We start from the raw sequence: 15,445 nt of genomic DNA, 5'->3' as shown, positions 1-15,445 counted from the left end.
CATTCCCAAGGAGACAACCCCGAGATAAATGACTGAGCACAAACTTCATGAGCAAGTCGACCTCAAGCAGAGAGTCATCTATGCCGAACTTTGAAACTACTAAACAGATTTGCCTAACCCATGCATCGACAGAGGACTTGACTCTAGGTGGACACCCAGCTCTGGAAGACTGACGTCGGGATGGATTCGAACCCCAGACCCAGGGCTCGGCCTCAACTGCTCGAGCTTGGCCATCCATCCTGATCTTTTCAAGGCCTGATCACTCAATCTTATCGTAAAGATCATTTCAAAATCTCTATCGAGGATCTCGGAAGACAGTCGTGATACATGCCTACTAATTAGTGAACTCTCCATCTACGTAACTTATTTCAGGGCTATAAATAGAGACTCAATCGACAGGGAATTGTATGCACAAAAGCTCTAATACAACTAGACCCATATCCCCTGTTCTAATTTAAGCATTGGAGGGTCTCTTGTCAGAGCCAGGGTCTCCCTCGTCTCTTTACTTTTACAGGTGTTCGAAGGTCTAAGAGGGACAATTTGAAAACAACATTAACAGGAATTATTTGAAGTGCTCTTTCTGCAAAAAATAATAAATACAGAAAGTAGTTGAGAGAGATAAATAATCATTAAAAGAATACAAATAGGTAAAAGTATTTGGAAAGTGTTGTAATTCACTTGACATAATCATTACGACTGAAATAAAGAATAAAAATTTATGTGATTATTTGCACAGTAAAAAAGTATATAAATAAAAGGAAAAAATTAACAGAATAAATCAATTAAATTATCCTACAATTTATCTTCTTTTTTTTTATTATAGTTTAGTTATTTTTTAGTAGTAGCTGTAATCAAGTATTTATAATCTCAATCTACACTCGTATATTGAACTTTTATCTCAATATAAGTAATTCTTCACTAAGAAAGATTTCTTATAACCATGTCTTGATGACTGTAAGTATTTTCTTTTTCTTTGACGAAAATAAGCATTAAAAAAGTAATTTTGCACAAAAGTGAACTCATTTTCAGAAGAATAACTCCACCATTTGAATATACCCTCATCACTGCATAAAACAATTTGTAAGTGATTGAATAAGTGATTTGATCAAATATCGGTCATATACGGTCACAATCCTCATATCTGCCTATTTTAACACTTAAGGGCAAGTTACACGGTTGAAATCGAGTCGCATAGTTGATTTTAGCATGCCTGCATAACTACATGCGACAAAAACATTAAAACTAAAATAGGTGCAAAACACCATTAATGCTTGATGATCAGAAAATAGGGTAGTTATGGTACTTAAAAGAGCACTGGACAGCTTAAATCATTTTGACTATCTCAGCATATGGGAATAGTAGCATGCGACACGAGCTGGTCCTCAGTTTGAGTTTGGATCATTACTCTTGCTCCGGTGGTAGACTCTAAGGAGTTTCAACACCCGGTCAAGTATTCGAGTATCCATATGTGGTGAAATCCCACTAAGGTGTGTGTGTGGGGATGTGTGTGCATGTGGTAAAATAGAAAGAAAAAAAAATCTGGTCCTGAGTTTAGCTCAGCTAGTTGATAGACCAACTGGAAACAATATGATAGAACTGTCTACACCGTAACATGGGACATGGATTGCTTTTGTAGCAAGTCTTGCACACTGAGAAGAAAGCCCTCTGATTTTATGATGGGGACAAGAAATAAAGGGGATCCAAAACTCAAGTGGGCTACAGCAAAGGAAAGAGTGGGGATTGAACGACGACTGTTGAAACATTCATAATGGCTACCAAAGTTTTGTATAGGCTAACTTTCTAGTGTTTTGAGTTTATCTAGGTGAGAATGAACTTATAAGTGGTTTAGATGGCATATAAACATGTTGAACCAAGATGATTTCCATCATCATTTCTTTCCCACTTATTTCTCATGCGCCCTCTGCATTCACGATGGAATTAACGACGGAGGTGGATTTGTCACAAATATCACGATGGCCCCACCGAGCTTTCAAACACTTTCGCAGGCAAGCAGCTTCCCCTAAGCTATGAGCACCATAGGATATTCATTTTGTCGGAAAATGGTAGGACATGGTTTAAAATGAAGCAGAACCAAAACTCAAGTGGACCCATGACATGATAAGAAAGGGGGATAATTGAACTTGCACTATTAAAGATGTTGGATATTCTGCATACCACAAAAAACATCTACTGTTTTATTTGTCCACATAAATACTAAGGTCGTGTACTATATTAAATATAATATGCGATGATGTGACGCAATTACATTACAATAAACAGATATTTTCTATTTGAAATGATTTTTATTTTTATTTTTTGAGCTCATCTAATATAAACGACCTCATGAACACTATGGAAGGCATATAAATATCCCAGTGGACCTTAGGAAGGTTTCAACCGTGGGCATTTACCTACCCACTGTTTCCTGCCATGTGGCCACTCGAGTTTTAGATCTTTCTCTATTTGAACCCATGTCCTACCACTATCTGGCAAAACAGATGGACGTGGTGGATTTTTCACAAAAATTATGGTGGGTCCCACCTAGTTCTCCTTGGCAGGGAGTTCCTGCGAAAAGCTTTCCTAGGCAGATTTTAAGCCCCGCCCAATCAAGGTTGGATAAGGCCCAAAACAAAGGCCATATACAAGAACCGCCTGAAGCCGGGCCCACCATACAAGCCCATCTGCAGCCCGCGCAAGTGAGTAAACATCTCTCTCCGTCAAGGCGTCAACTGCATCATTCAAGATGCTTGCTGTTGGCTGATCCGTAAGCACGCCGGCCCATTGTTTAACGTGGACGGATAATTATAAAACATTGGTTGCCCACCCGATGAATCTATGGCCTAATTTTTGTGGCAGGTTCGTCTGCCCGGGGAGAGTCGTACATAGAGCTGCCACGAACAAGGAATTGGTTGGTTTGGATCCTGATATGGTCCATCTTGACATTGGCAAGGACGTGAGGTTGAACGTCCTCATTAAGGAATAACTGTTCTGAATTCATGAAACTTTTGTAGACTCGTCTTCTCGAATTCAAGAGAAAATAAAACAAGTAAAATATAAATAGATTCTATAAAATTCATAATTTAATTATATATGAATAAATGAGTTTACACCCCTTTTAAATAGGGATGTCCAATAGTCGCCATGATGTTCCCCTTACTTTTCTAAGCAATTTTCATGTTGGATGCAATTCCTAAAGCCCAAGTGATGAAGAGTAGTAACAAACTAGAACTTGGTATTTTGTAAATTTGGTGTGGTCAAACCGGCACAGCGGGTTGGGTGGCTAAAGTAGCTCGTCCTACCTCAGAATCATATATGGTATGTTTAATAGTATGTGTCTATTTGCAGGATATATTCATTTCTGACAGTCGGGGAATTGGGCGCGACAGCTGGGACAGGCTAGGCACACAACAGGTTGGCCGGGCAAAGTACCTGTGCAATAGGGGTGGGAGATAAAATAAATTTTGTGCTCCAACAGGCGGGCTTAGGAAGGTTTCAATGGTGATGTATGTGTCTAATATCGACTCTGTCCATTCGTTTTGAAAACTCATTTTAGATTATTAACCTAAAAATCAAGCGGATCTAAATTTCATGAGCACTAGGAAACAGTGAACATTCCTATTGCCTCATAAAAATTTTAATAGTGGGGATTCAATTACAATGTTTTCATGTGGTATGGTCCACCTAAAATTGGGATCTACTTTATTTTTGGGATCTCGCACTAAAATGGACGGACGGTATAGATGTAAGGAACATACATCTCCGTAGCCCCACAGTTAGGGATCCACCCGAACCGTGTTCTGGTGGAGTTAGTACGTAATCCGCGCCATCGTGAATGGGTTGTACTTAAAAAACCACCGGCAGTACCACTGTGTGGTGTTCGTCCCTTTTCTTTCTTATATTCACCTATGGCGCACCTGATGAGTTCTTTCTTATATTCACCTATGGCACAGCTGATGAGTGGTAGGGTTTACACAGGGCATGCCACCTGAGCAAAGATTGTATGTTTTTGGCGTGGCAGCAACTGAAACCACCTGAGCAAATATGGTATGTTTTTGAGGCATGTTTTTAGCGTGGCAACAACATGTGAAACCACTTGAGCAAAGATTGCATGTTTTTGGCCTGTCAACGGTATATTTGAAACCACTTTGATCAAAGATTGCATGTTATTGGTTGCTGAAACACATTGTGGTTCTTGGCCAGGTTGTGTTTCTTGGACAGCCATGTGTTGATTGGACAGCCATGGTGAAGCAGATTGTGAAGCAGATTGTGCTTCTTGACTTTACTCAAGGGCATTTGGTGACGTTGGTGGTTCTTGGAGGGGTTATTGGTAGGTTTCTTATACAGCCATGGGTGAAACATTATGTCTGAAACAGATTGTGCTTCTTGGCTAGGCTGGACTCAAGGGCATTTGGTAACTTGTGTACTTCTTAGGGTTAAATGGGATGTTGAATCATTGGAATGAGGGGTTCAGGAGAATCGGTGCGTGGTCAAGAAATCTAAAAATCCATGACTCAAGAAAATGAAAAAGGAAATAGGTTTTTTTATTTCTTCTCTAAACTGAATATTTCAGCTAATGTGTGTGTATCATGATATGGCTAATGCATTTATCATGAAATATCAATAAAACGCAGCATACCTCTTTTTTCTTTTATCTAAGATGTTTATTATGTGAATGTCTTCTATAGTTCCTCATCTGGTTAACACATCTGTGCCGTATAAGATCTAAGATGTTTATTATTATTATCATATGGTATTTTGGTGAATGTCTCCTATAGTTCCTCATCTGGTTCACACATCTTTGCCGTACGTCCAAGTATGGAACACATTAAACCTGAGGAGTGAAATGAACATTTTTGTGGGTAAAGGTGCATTCAAATTGGGACCCACCTAAATGAATTGGCTGATCCGTAATCACGTATCCCACACGCGTGTAAGGTCTGCCACTTGTGTAGGACGTCATTACCTTTCTTGTAGTGCCACCATGGTTTTTTTTTTTGGCCCACCAAAGATCAGCTGAAATAAAATCATGCCCTCCTTCTCATCACGGGGGGCTACACCACTGGAATCAATGGACGGCCCACGGTCTGGTTCCACCCGACAAGTTGATTAAAAGAAGTACAGTCTTTATATTCCAGTCTACTATTTTAAATGGTACCGACGTCCCATGCTGGTGGCACGTTAATGGAAAAGATGGTACGTGATCAGTTATGGGTTCATGATTAGACAGTTGCATAGCATAGGCGCCTACGTTGTCACTTTCTCTAACTTTGGGGAACGACTTAAGGTGTGTGAAATCCACCCCAAGCATCAGGCACATCGCCCCTTGTTTGCCTTGATCCAAAAAACTAGGCTGATTCAATACGATCAGATGAGCTACCCAATTAAACTTTGTAACTTAACATGGTAAGGCCCACCTGAGTTTTAAGTACTGTGATTTTACGAAAGGAAGGAAGTTGGATTTCTCACAAACATCACGTGGGCATCAAATGTAGATATGTATGTGGGCCCAACGTGGTGTATATTCCGTCCAAATCATTCATCCGTTGGATCTTACAAGATGAACATACAAGGTGTACCTGATGTGCGAAGTGGATTTTACAAGAACAAGATGGTGGCCCCCACATCGTTGGGTGCTTCACCCGCAGCGTCCAACAAGCGTTGTACAGTTGTAGAGGACTCTTGTCTATATTGGTGGCAGGAGGAACCATATAATCGAGGTGCAATCAGAATTTGTAATTTTTTAATACAAATCAAGGGTTCCTAATCCTTAATTTAATCATTAGCTTACAAATTGACGGTTAAGATAAAAATATTAGAGTGGTCCAGAAAACTGCCTAAGATTGGATGCTTCGGAAGTTCTAATTTTGAAGGATTTTGGTTGATCTTCCATCTGAAGTGGGTTCAGAAAGATCAACGGTCTTGATTAGTGAGAGGTTCACTAATAGAGTATATGTCTATTGTGAGACTTTTCTCGTTTCATCCCCACTAAGACCTATCAGATCTATACCATGGGTAACTTTGGAGAGCGGATTAGGTGAGACCCTGGCCTACGGCCCTTACCATGTGGTTACCGTATGGCCCACCTTGATGTATGTATTATGTATCCACGCCATCCATCTGTTTTTCCAGATCATTTTAAGGCATTATTCCAAAAATGAAGCAGATCGGCCATTAATGATGGTCAATCAATACTGTTTCTTATGGTTTAATAGTCAAACTATTACGCTTTCCCCTAAAATGATCTGGAAAAACGGATGGACAGCGTGGATACATAATACATACATCAAGGTGGCCCCACCGCAAACCCACGGTAAGGGCCACACCGCCTTGGGTGAGGACGGGGTCTTACCTAATCCGCTCTCGCCCAACACCCCCGGACTACACTGTGTGGAGTCACCACGCAATCCCTATTGGTGGAAATCTAGGCCATGAGCAAAGAGGCTGATTTTAGGCCCAGCCCAACCCATGACTGTTTACGGTCCCCAAAACAAAGGCCCATGTATAACTAACGGCCTAAAGTCGGCCCACCATCCCAGCCCATCTGCAGCCCGCGCAAACCCTCTTGCAAATATAAAACCCAACTCTTCAATTCGCAAAACCAAAAATCAGCTCTCCCTCTCTCTCTGTTTTTTTTTTTACACACGCACACACACCCCACACACTCACGCTAGTGGAATCTCACCACCTATGGATACTCGAACCCTTGACCAGGTGTTGAAACTCATGAGAGTCTACCACCCAAGCAAGAGTAAGGATCCATCTCTCTCTCTCTTGAAATCCATGGATTGCCCACGAGCCCCACATCCTACAGATCCTCCATTGCGGGGCAAACGCACACTCCATTGCGCCCATTGCGCCTTCTTCAGTTTCTGCTTAGGAGGCATCGTCCTAGCCCATCTGGATTGCTCGCATGGGCCATCCGTTTGTTGGACTCTTGGCGGGGAATGAGTCATCTGATTGGGTGGCACGGATTGACGGATCATCAAGATGGATCATATAGGTATAAATCATACCAAGATGAATCTATGGCCTAATTTTTGTGGCAGGTTCGTCTGCCCGGGGAGAGTCGTACATAGAGCTGCCACGAACAAGGAATTGGTTGGTTTGGATCCTGATATGGTCCATCTTGACATTGGCAAGGACGTGAGGTTGAACGTCCTCATTAAGGAATAACTGTTCTGAATTCATGAAACTTTTGTAGACTCGTCTTCTCGAATTCAAGAGAAAATAAAACAAGTAAAATATAAATAGATTCTATAAAATTCATAATTTAATTATATATGAATAAATGAGTTTACACCCCTTTTAAATAGGGATGTCCAATAGTCGCCATGATGTTCCCCTTACTTTTCTAAGCAATTTTCATGTTGGATGCAATTCCTAAAGCCCAAGTGATGAAGAGTAGTAACAAACTAGAACTTGGTATTTTGTAAATTTGGTGTGGTCAAACCGGCACAGCGGGTTGGGTGGCTAAAGTAGCTCGTCCTACCTCAGAATCATATATGGTATGTTTGATAGTATGTGTCTATTTGCAGGATATATTCATTTCTGACAGTCTGGATCACCTTTTTCATCAACCAGGCCTTTTCTGATCCATGTCAAAACTCTCGGAGACCCGCTCTAGAAGCCTTACTCATGTGTCTTGCACACGTGTCAAAGTTGCCATTGTTTAAGCGTGCATGTGGTCATGACTCATACAGTGGCCACCCTTTCAATCAACATGCCCTCATCACATGGGCCACACTAGTAAATCTATGGAAAGCCTACGGTCTGACGCCACTACAGCTATGACCCGAAAAGTCAGATCGAGCTGCTTAAACAGATGCGCGGTATTTATTTTCCAATCTACCGTTTAAATGGTACTGTATGTCCTCAGCTAGTGTCACGTTAATGGAAAAGATGGTACGTGATCCCTCACACGCGTCAAACCTACTTCCGCATAACACTTTTGAGCGCGCCTGCGCGCAATGGCTTCGTTGCACAGCGGTTTGGGGCGCGCGACAGAAGGGCAGGTGCGGGGGAATTGGGCGCGACAGCTGGGACAGGCTAGGCACACAACAGGTTGGCCGGGCAAAGTACCTGTGCAATAGGGGTGGGAGATAAAATAAATTTTGTGCTCCAACAGGCGGGCTTAGGAAGGTTTCAATGGTGATGTATGTGTCTAATATCGACTCTGTCCATTCGTTTTGAAAACTCATTTTAGATTATTAACCTAAAAATCAAGCGGATCTAAATTTCATGAGCACTAGGAAACAGTGAACATTCCTATTGCCTCATAAAAAATTTAATGGTGGGGATTCAATTACAATGTTTTCATGTGGTATGGTCCACCTAAAATTGGGATCTACTTTATTTTTGGGATCTCGTACTAAAATGGACGGACGGTATAGATGTAAGGAACATACATCTCCGTAGCCCCACAGTTAGGGATCCACCCGAACCGTGTTCTGGTGGAGTTTGTACGTAATCCGCGCCATCGTGAATGGGTTGCACTTAAAAAACCACCGGCAGTACCACTGTGTGGTGTTCGTCCCTTTTCTTTCTTATATTCACCTATGGCGCACCTGATGAGTTCTTTCTTATATTCACCTATGGCACAGCTGATGAGTGGTAGGGTTTACACAGGGCATGCCACCTGAGCAAAGATTGTATGTTTTTGGCGTGGCAACAACTGAAACCACCTGAGCAAATATGGTATGTTTTTGAGGCATGTTTTTAGCGTGGCAACAACATGTGAAACCACTTGAGCAAAGATTGCATGTTTTTGGCCTGTCAACGGTATATTTGAAACCACTTTGATCAAAGATTGCATGTTGTTGGTTGCCGAAACACATTGTGGTTCTTGGCCAGGTTGTGTTTCTTGGACAGCCATGTGTTGATTGGACAGCCATGGTGAAGCAGATTGTGAAGCAGATTGTGCTTCTTGACTTTACTCAAGGGCATTTGGTGACGTTTGTGGTTCTTGGAGGGGTTATTGGTAGGTTTCTTATACAGCCATGGGTGAAACATTATGTCTGAAACAGATTGTGCTTCTTGGCTAGGCTGGACTCAAGGGCATTTGGTAACTTGTGTACTTCTTAGGGTTAAATGGGATGTTGAATCATTGGAATGAGGGGTTCAGGAAAATTACATATTTATAAAAGAAGATGAAAATCGGCGCGTGGTCAAGAAATCTAAAAAACCATGACTCAAGAAAATAAAAAAGGAAATAGGTTTTTTTATTTCTTCTCTAAACTGAATATTTCAGCTAATGTGTGTGTATCATGATATGGCTAATGCATTTATCATGAAATATCAATAAACGCAGCATACCTCTTTTCTCTTTTATCTGAGATGTTTATTATGTGAATGTCTTCTATAGTTCCTCATCTGGTTAACACATCTGCGCCGTATAAGATCTAAGATGTTTATTATTATTATCATATGGTATTTTGGTGAATGTGTCCTATAATTCCTCATCTGGTTCACACATCTTTGCCGTACGTCCAAGTATGGAACACATTAAACCTGAGGAGTGAAATGAACATTTTTGTGCGTAAAGGTGCATTCAAATTGGGATCCACCTAAATGAATTGGCTGATCCGTAATCACGTATCCCGCACACGTGTAAGGTCTGCCACTTGTGTAGGACGTCATTACCTTTCTTGTAGTGCCACCATGGTTTTTTTTTTTGGCCCACCAAAGATCAGCTGAAATAAAATCATGCCCTCCTTCTCATCACAGGGGGCTACACCACTGGAATCAATGGACGGCCCACGGTCTGATTCCACCCGACAAGTTAATTAAAAGAAGTACAGTCTTTATATTCCAGTCTACTATTTTAAATGGTACCGATGTCCCATGCTGGTGGCACGTTAATGGAAGATGGTACGTGATCAGTTATGGGTTAATGATTAGACAGTTGCATAGCATAGGCGCCTACGTTGTCACTTTCTCTAACTTTGGGGAACGACTTAAGGTGTGTGAAATCCACCTCAACCATCAGGCACATCGCCCCTTGTTTGCCTTGATCCAAAAAACTAGGCTGATTCAATACGATCAGATGAGCTACCCAATAAACCTTTTTAACTTAACATGGTATGGTCCACCTGAGTTTTAAGTACTGTGATTTAGCGAAAGGAAGGACGTTGGATTTCTCACAAACATCACGTGGGCATCAAATGTAGATATGTATGTGGGCCCAACGTGGTGTATATTCCGTCCAAATCATTCATCCGTTGGATCTTACAAGATGAACATACAAGGTGTACCTGATGTGCGAAGTGGATTTTACAAGAACAAGATGGTGGCCCCCACACCGTTGGGTGCTTCACCCGCAGCGTCCAACAAGCGTGGTACAGTTGTAGAGGACTCTTGTCTATATTGGTGGCTGGAGGAACCATATAATCGAGGTGCAATCAGAATTTGTAATTTTTTAATACAAATCAAGGGTTCCTAATCCTTAATTTAATCATTAGCTTACAAATTGACGGTTAAGATAAAAATATTAGAGTGGTCCAGAAAACTGCCTAGGATTGGATGCTTCGGAAGTTCTAATTTTGAAGGATTTTGGTTGGTCTTCCATCTGAAGTGGGTTCAGAAAGATCAACGGTCATGATTAGTGAGAGGTTCACTAATAGAGTATATGTCCATTGTGAGTCTTTTCTCGTTTCATCCCCACTAAGACCTATCAGATCTATACCATGGGTAACTTTGGAGAGCGAATTAGGTGAGACCCTGGCCTCACCCAAGAGGGTACGGCCCTTACCATGCGGTTACCGTATGGCCCACCTTGATGTATGTATTATGTATTCACGCCATCCATCTGTTTTTCCATATCATTTTAAGGCATTATTCCAAAAATGAAGCAGATCGGCCATTAATGATGGTCAATCAATACTGTTTCTTATGGTTTAATGGTCCACCTATTCCTCTTTCCCCTAAAATGATCTGGAAAAACGGATGGACAGCGTGGATACATAATACATACATCAAGGTGGCCCCACCGCAAACCCACGGTAAGGGCCACACCGCCTTGGGTGAGGACGGGGTCTTACCTAATCCGCTCTCGCCCAACACCCCCGGACTACACTGTGTGGAGTCACCACGCAATCCCTCTTGGTGGAAATCTAGGCCATGAGCAAAGAGGCTGATTTTAGGCCCAGCCCAACCCATGACTGTTTACGGTCCCCAAAACAAAGGCCCATGTATAACTAACGGCCTAAAGTCGGCCCACCATCCCAGCCCATCTGCAGCCCGCGCAAACCCTCTTGCAAATATAAAACCCAACTCTTCAATTCGCAAAACCAAAAATCAGCTCTCCCTCTCTCTCTGTTTTTTTTTTTACACACGCACACACACCCCACACACTCACGCTAGTGGAATCTCACCACCTATGGATACTCAACCCTTGACCGGGTGTTGAAACTCATGAGAGTCTACCACCCAAGCAAGAGTAAGGATCCATCTCTCTCTCTCTCTTGAAATCCATGGATTCCCCACGAGCCCCACATCCTACAGATCCTCCATTGCGGGGCAAACGCACACTCCATTGCGCCCATTGCGCCTTCTTCAGTTTCTGCTTAGGAGGCATCGTCCTAGCCCATCTGGATTGCTCGCATGGGCCATCCGTTTGATGGACTCTTGGCGGGGAATGAGTCATCTGATTGGGTGGCACGGATTGACGGATCATCAAGATGGATCATATAGGTATAAATCAAACCAAGATTGAGGGACTCTTACCGTTGGACTCATTCCCCGCCAAGATACACAACTTGCACCAACGTCCAACACTTTTTCAGACGCAACTCCTGAAGTCCATGAAGAGTTATAACCCCAAAATCATATGTGGTATGTCTGATAGCACGTTCGATTTGTGAGTGATACGTCCATTTTAAGTTCTGACGGACCGGATCACCTCTATCTTGGACCGGGCCTTTTCTGATCAACCTTGACCATGAAACTGTCCGCGACCCGCTCTACATCACATCTGAAGCCTTACTCATGTGTCCCATACACGTGTCAAAGTCTGCCATTGTTTAAGCGTGCATGTGATCATGACTCATGCAGTGGCCACCCTTTCAATAATCATGCCCTCTTCATCACATGGGCCACACTACTGGAATCTATGGAAAGCCCATGGTCTGACGCCACTACAGCTAGGCAGATCGGGCTGATTAACAAGATGCACGGTATTTATTTTCCAGTCTGCCGTTTAAATGGTACCGATGTACTCCGCTGGTGGCACGTTCAAAGTCTACCGTTCAATGGAAAAGATGGTACGTGATCAGTTATCGGTAAAGGGAAAACACTTGCATTGCATAGGTGCTACTTTGGGGAATGACTTAACGCGTGCAAAATCCACCCCCTTCATCAGGTCCATCGCCCTTTGTTTGGCCTTGATTAAAAAACCAGGCTGATTCAACACTCAGGTGACCTATCAGATAAAATTATAACTAAAAACCTTCAAATTCACATGGTATATATGTCCCACCCGAGATTTAAGTACTGTGGTTTCAGGCTAATTCTTTCATCTTAACGAGGTACACACAGATAAATGGGCCACACCTGTTGGGTTGATGAACCATGCCCCAACATGTCAGGATTGAAAACCGTTTATATTCTGCCAACGTGGAGCTTTGCTAAGCGCACAGGCCTATGCAATAAAGCTCATTTACATCACACGTGTCAGCGTCGCATGAGAAATACGAGATCCAATCCATCACTTAGGAACGAATCACTATATTGATAATCTAGCTCAAAACACGAGCTTTATTGCACACGCATGTGCGCTTTGCAAAGCTCCAAGGATAGGGATAGTGATAGCTGCGATCACCCGTTCAAAGTATCTTTCATACATGGGCACGTATGGATGCATTCCCCGAAATGGATGGTTCAGATAATCTAACCACTCAGCATGTGGGCCCCTATAGGCGGAGATACAGGCTGGATCCTGAGTGGCGGCAGAGCCAAAACGAACTCACTTAGAAATATATAACAGTAGTTATCAATTGGCACACCCAAACAAATCTCTCTTTTCTTGATTTTCTTGAAACCCATGGATTCATCATTAGGCCCACCTCTTCCAGATCCTCCAACCAGATCCGACTGGGTGATCTGCATCTGCTGCTCCACGTGTGGTGCCATGCTAATCATCATAGCCGCTGCCATTGCTGCCACGGCCAACCCCAACGCCGAGATCATCATGGCGGAGACTGTTAGCATTCTCTTCATCGCCGTTGCATGTGTGATCTTCTTCCTCTTTATAGCCCCAACAAAGGAACCCTAACTTCCTTATCTTTCTCAGGACTCCATCACAACAGACTTCCTTCGTTATATGGACACTCCGTCCCACCATCCGCATCAGTTAATAAACGCACACCAAGAACCCGATGTTGCGCGCGGCCTGCCAAGTACGAGTACCCATAGGTGGTGAAATTCCACTACTGTGTGAGTGCGGGGGTACGTGTGCGTGTGTATTAAAAAAAAAAAAAGGTACCCGATGTTGCCACTGCAGCCCACCGAGAACCCGATGTTACACTCTGCCAACGATAGTTAACATAGACATGAAAGAAGGGAAAACACAAATATCAGCTTGATCAGAAACTTTTGTGGCCCTTAGAAGTTTTTAATGGTGAGCGTCAGTCTCCCATTGTTTTCTATGGTGGGGTCCACTGGAGCTTTGGATCTGAATCATTCTTTGTATCATGCCCTCATATGATCTTTCCAAATGGATGGACGGTGTGGATAAAAAACATACATCATGGTGGAGCCCATAAACTTGGTGACGTCATTTCAGTAGCTAATCTCGCTAATCAACCTGTAAAGTAGCTAATCGGCGCCCCAGGTTCTTATGATCCGGAAAAGGCTAAGACCGTGATTCCCCGACGCGGATTGCGTAGGCAGCGACGTCTCTGCTGAACGGTGGTCAGTGACCCCACAATGATGTAAGTATTTTATCCAAGCCGTCCATCCATTTTGATCGTTATTTTAGGCCATGAACCCAATAATGAAGCAGATCCAAATCACAGATGGACCACACCACAGGAAAATAGTGGTGAATTGAACGCACAGTTGACAAACGATATCCAAACACTATCTCACATGTGTGTAAGGCGGTAGGTGGATATGTATTGTTCTGTGGGTGCAACAGTCGGTTCTGGCAGGCAGAGAGTGCAACATCGGGTGCATGGAAATCGGATTGCGTGCTGAGTTACTCAGCAGGCTCTTATGGTACTGAGTAAACTGAGTTGGGCCCACCGTAAATGAAGTAAATCCAAAGCTCAAGTAGACCATTACACAAGAAACAATGTCGAATAATGGTTTCCACTGTTGAAACCTTCCTAGGGTCTAAAGTAATTTTTATTTGTCATCCAACCTGTTCATAAGATCACAAAGACATGGATGAAGAGAAGCCACAAATATCAGCTTGATCCAAAACTTCTTTGGCCTCCAATAAGTATTTTATCCAAGCCGTCCATCCATTTTGATCGTTATTTTAGGCCATGAACCCAATAATGAAGCAGATCCAAATCACAGATGGACCACACCACAGGAAAATAGTGGTGAATTGAACGCACAGTTGACAAACGATATCCAAACACTATCTCACATGTGTGTAAGGCGGTAGGTGGATATGTATTGTTCTGTGGGTGCAACAGTCGGTTCTGGCAGGCAGAGAGTGCAACATCGGGTGCATGGAAATCGGATTGCGTGCTGAGTTACTCAGCAGGCTCTTATGGTACTGAGTAAACTGAGTTGGGCCCACCGTAAATGTATTTGTCTTATCTACTCCATCCATCCGTTTTTTCAGATCATTTTAGTGGTTAAGACTAAAATTGAGACATATCTAAAGCTCAAGTGGACCATACCACAGGAAACCGTGCGAATAATTATTTCCACCGTTGAAACCTCTCTATGGCCCACAGCGATGTTTATTTTCATCCAACCTGTTCATAATATCAAAAATACATGAATTAAATGAAAACACAAATATCATATTGATCTAAAACATTCGTGGCCCTCACTAAATTTCAATGGTAAATGTTCAATTAACACTTTTTCCGTTGGTGTGGTCTATTTGAGGTTTGGATATTTTCATTTTTGGTCTAACGATCTAAAATTATCTGCTAAAATGTATGGACGGAGTGGATAAAATGAATAAATTACTGTGGAACCCACAGAATTTACTCAGTAGGCAATCCGCTTCGGGTAGACTGCGAGTGCAGAACGGTGTGACACAACAGAACAATGGTTGGGATTAACAACAAGTGGGTCCCACGTCTCAAAATTAAAAACCAACCGTAGAACGTGCAAAGATGCGGGCCACATGATCCATCCGCCTCCTATTATAGGCACAGGAATTAAATGACCCTCTGTCTAGAAGATGTATATAATACAATGGGTTTTCACTTTATACCGGTCTCACTGATATTAGTTTATCTCCAACGCTGTTTAGATAGGTTAG

This window comes from Magnolia sinica, chromosome 6 (genome assembly GCF_029962835.1).
Source record: "Magnolia sinica isolate HGM2019 chromosome 6, MsV1, whole genome shotgun sequence".
Classification (NCBI taxonomy): Eukaryota; Viridiplantae; Streptophyta; class Magnoliopsida; order Magnoliales; family Magnoliaceae; genus Magnolia; species Magnolia sinica.
Note: the sequence above shows the minus strand (reverse complement) of the source record.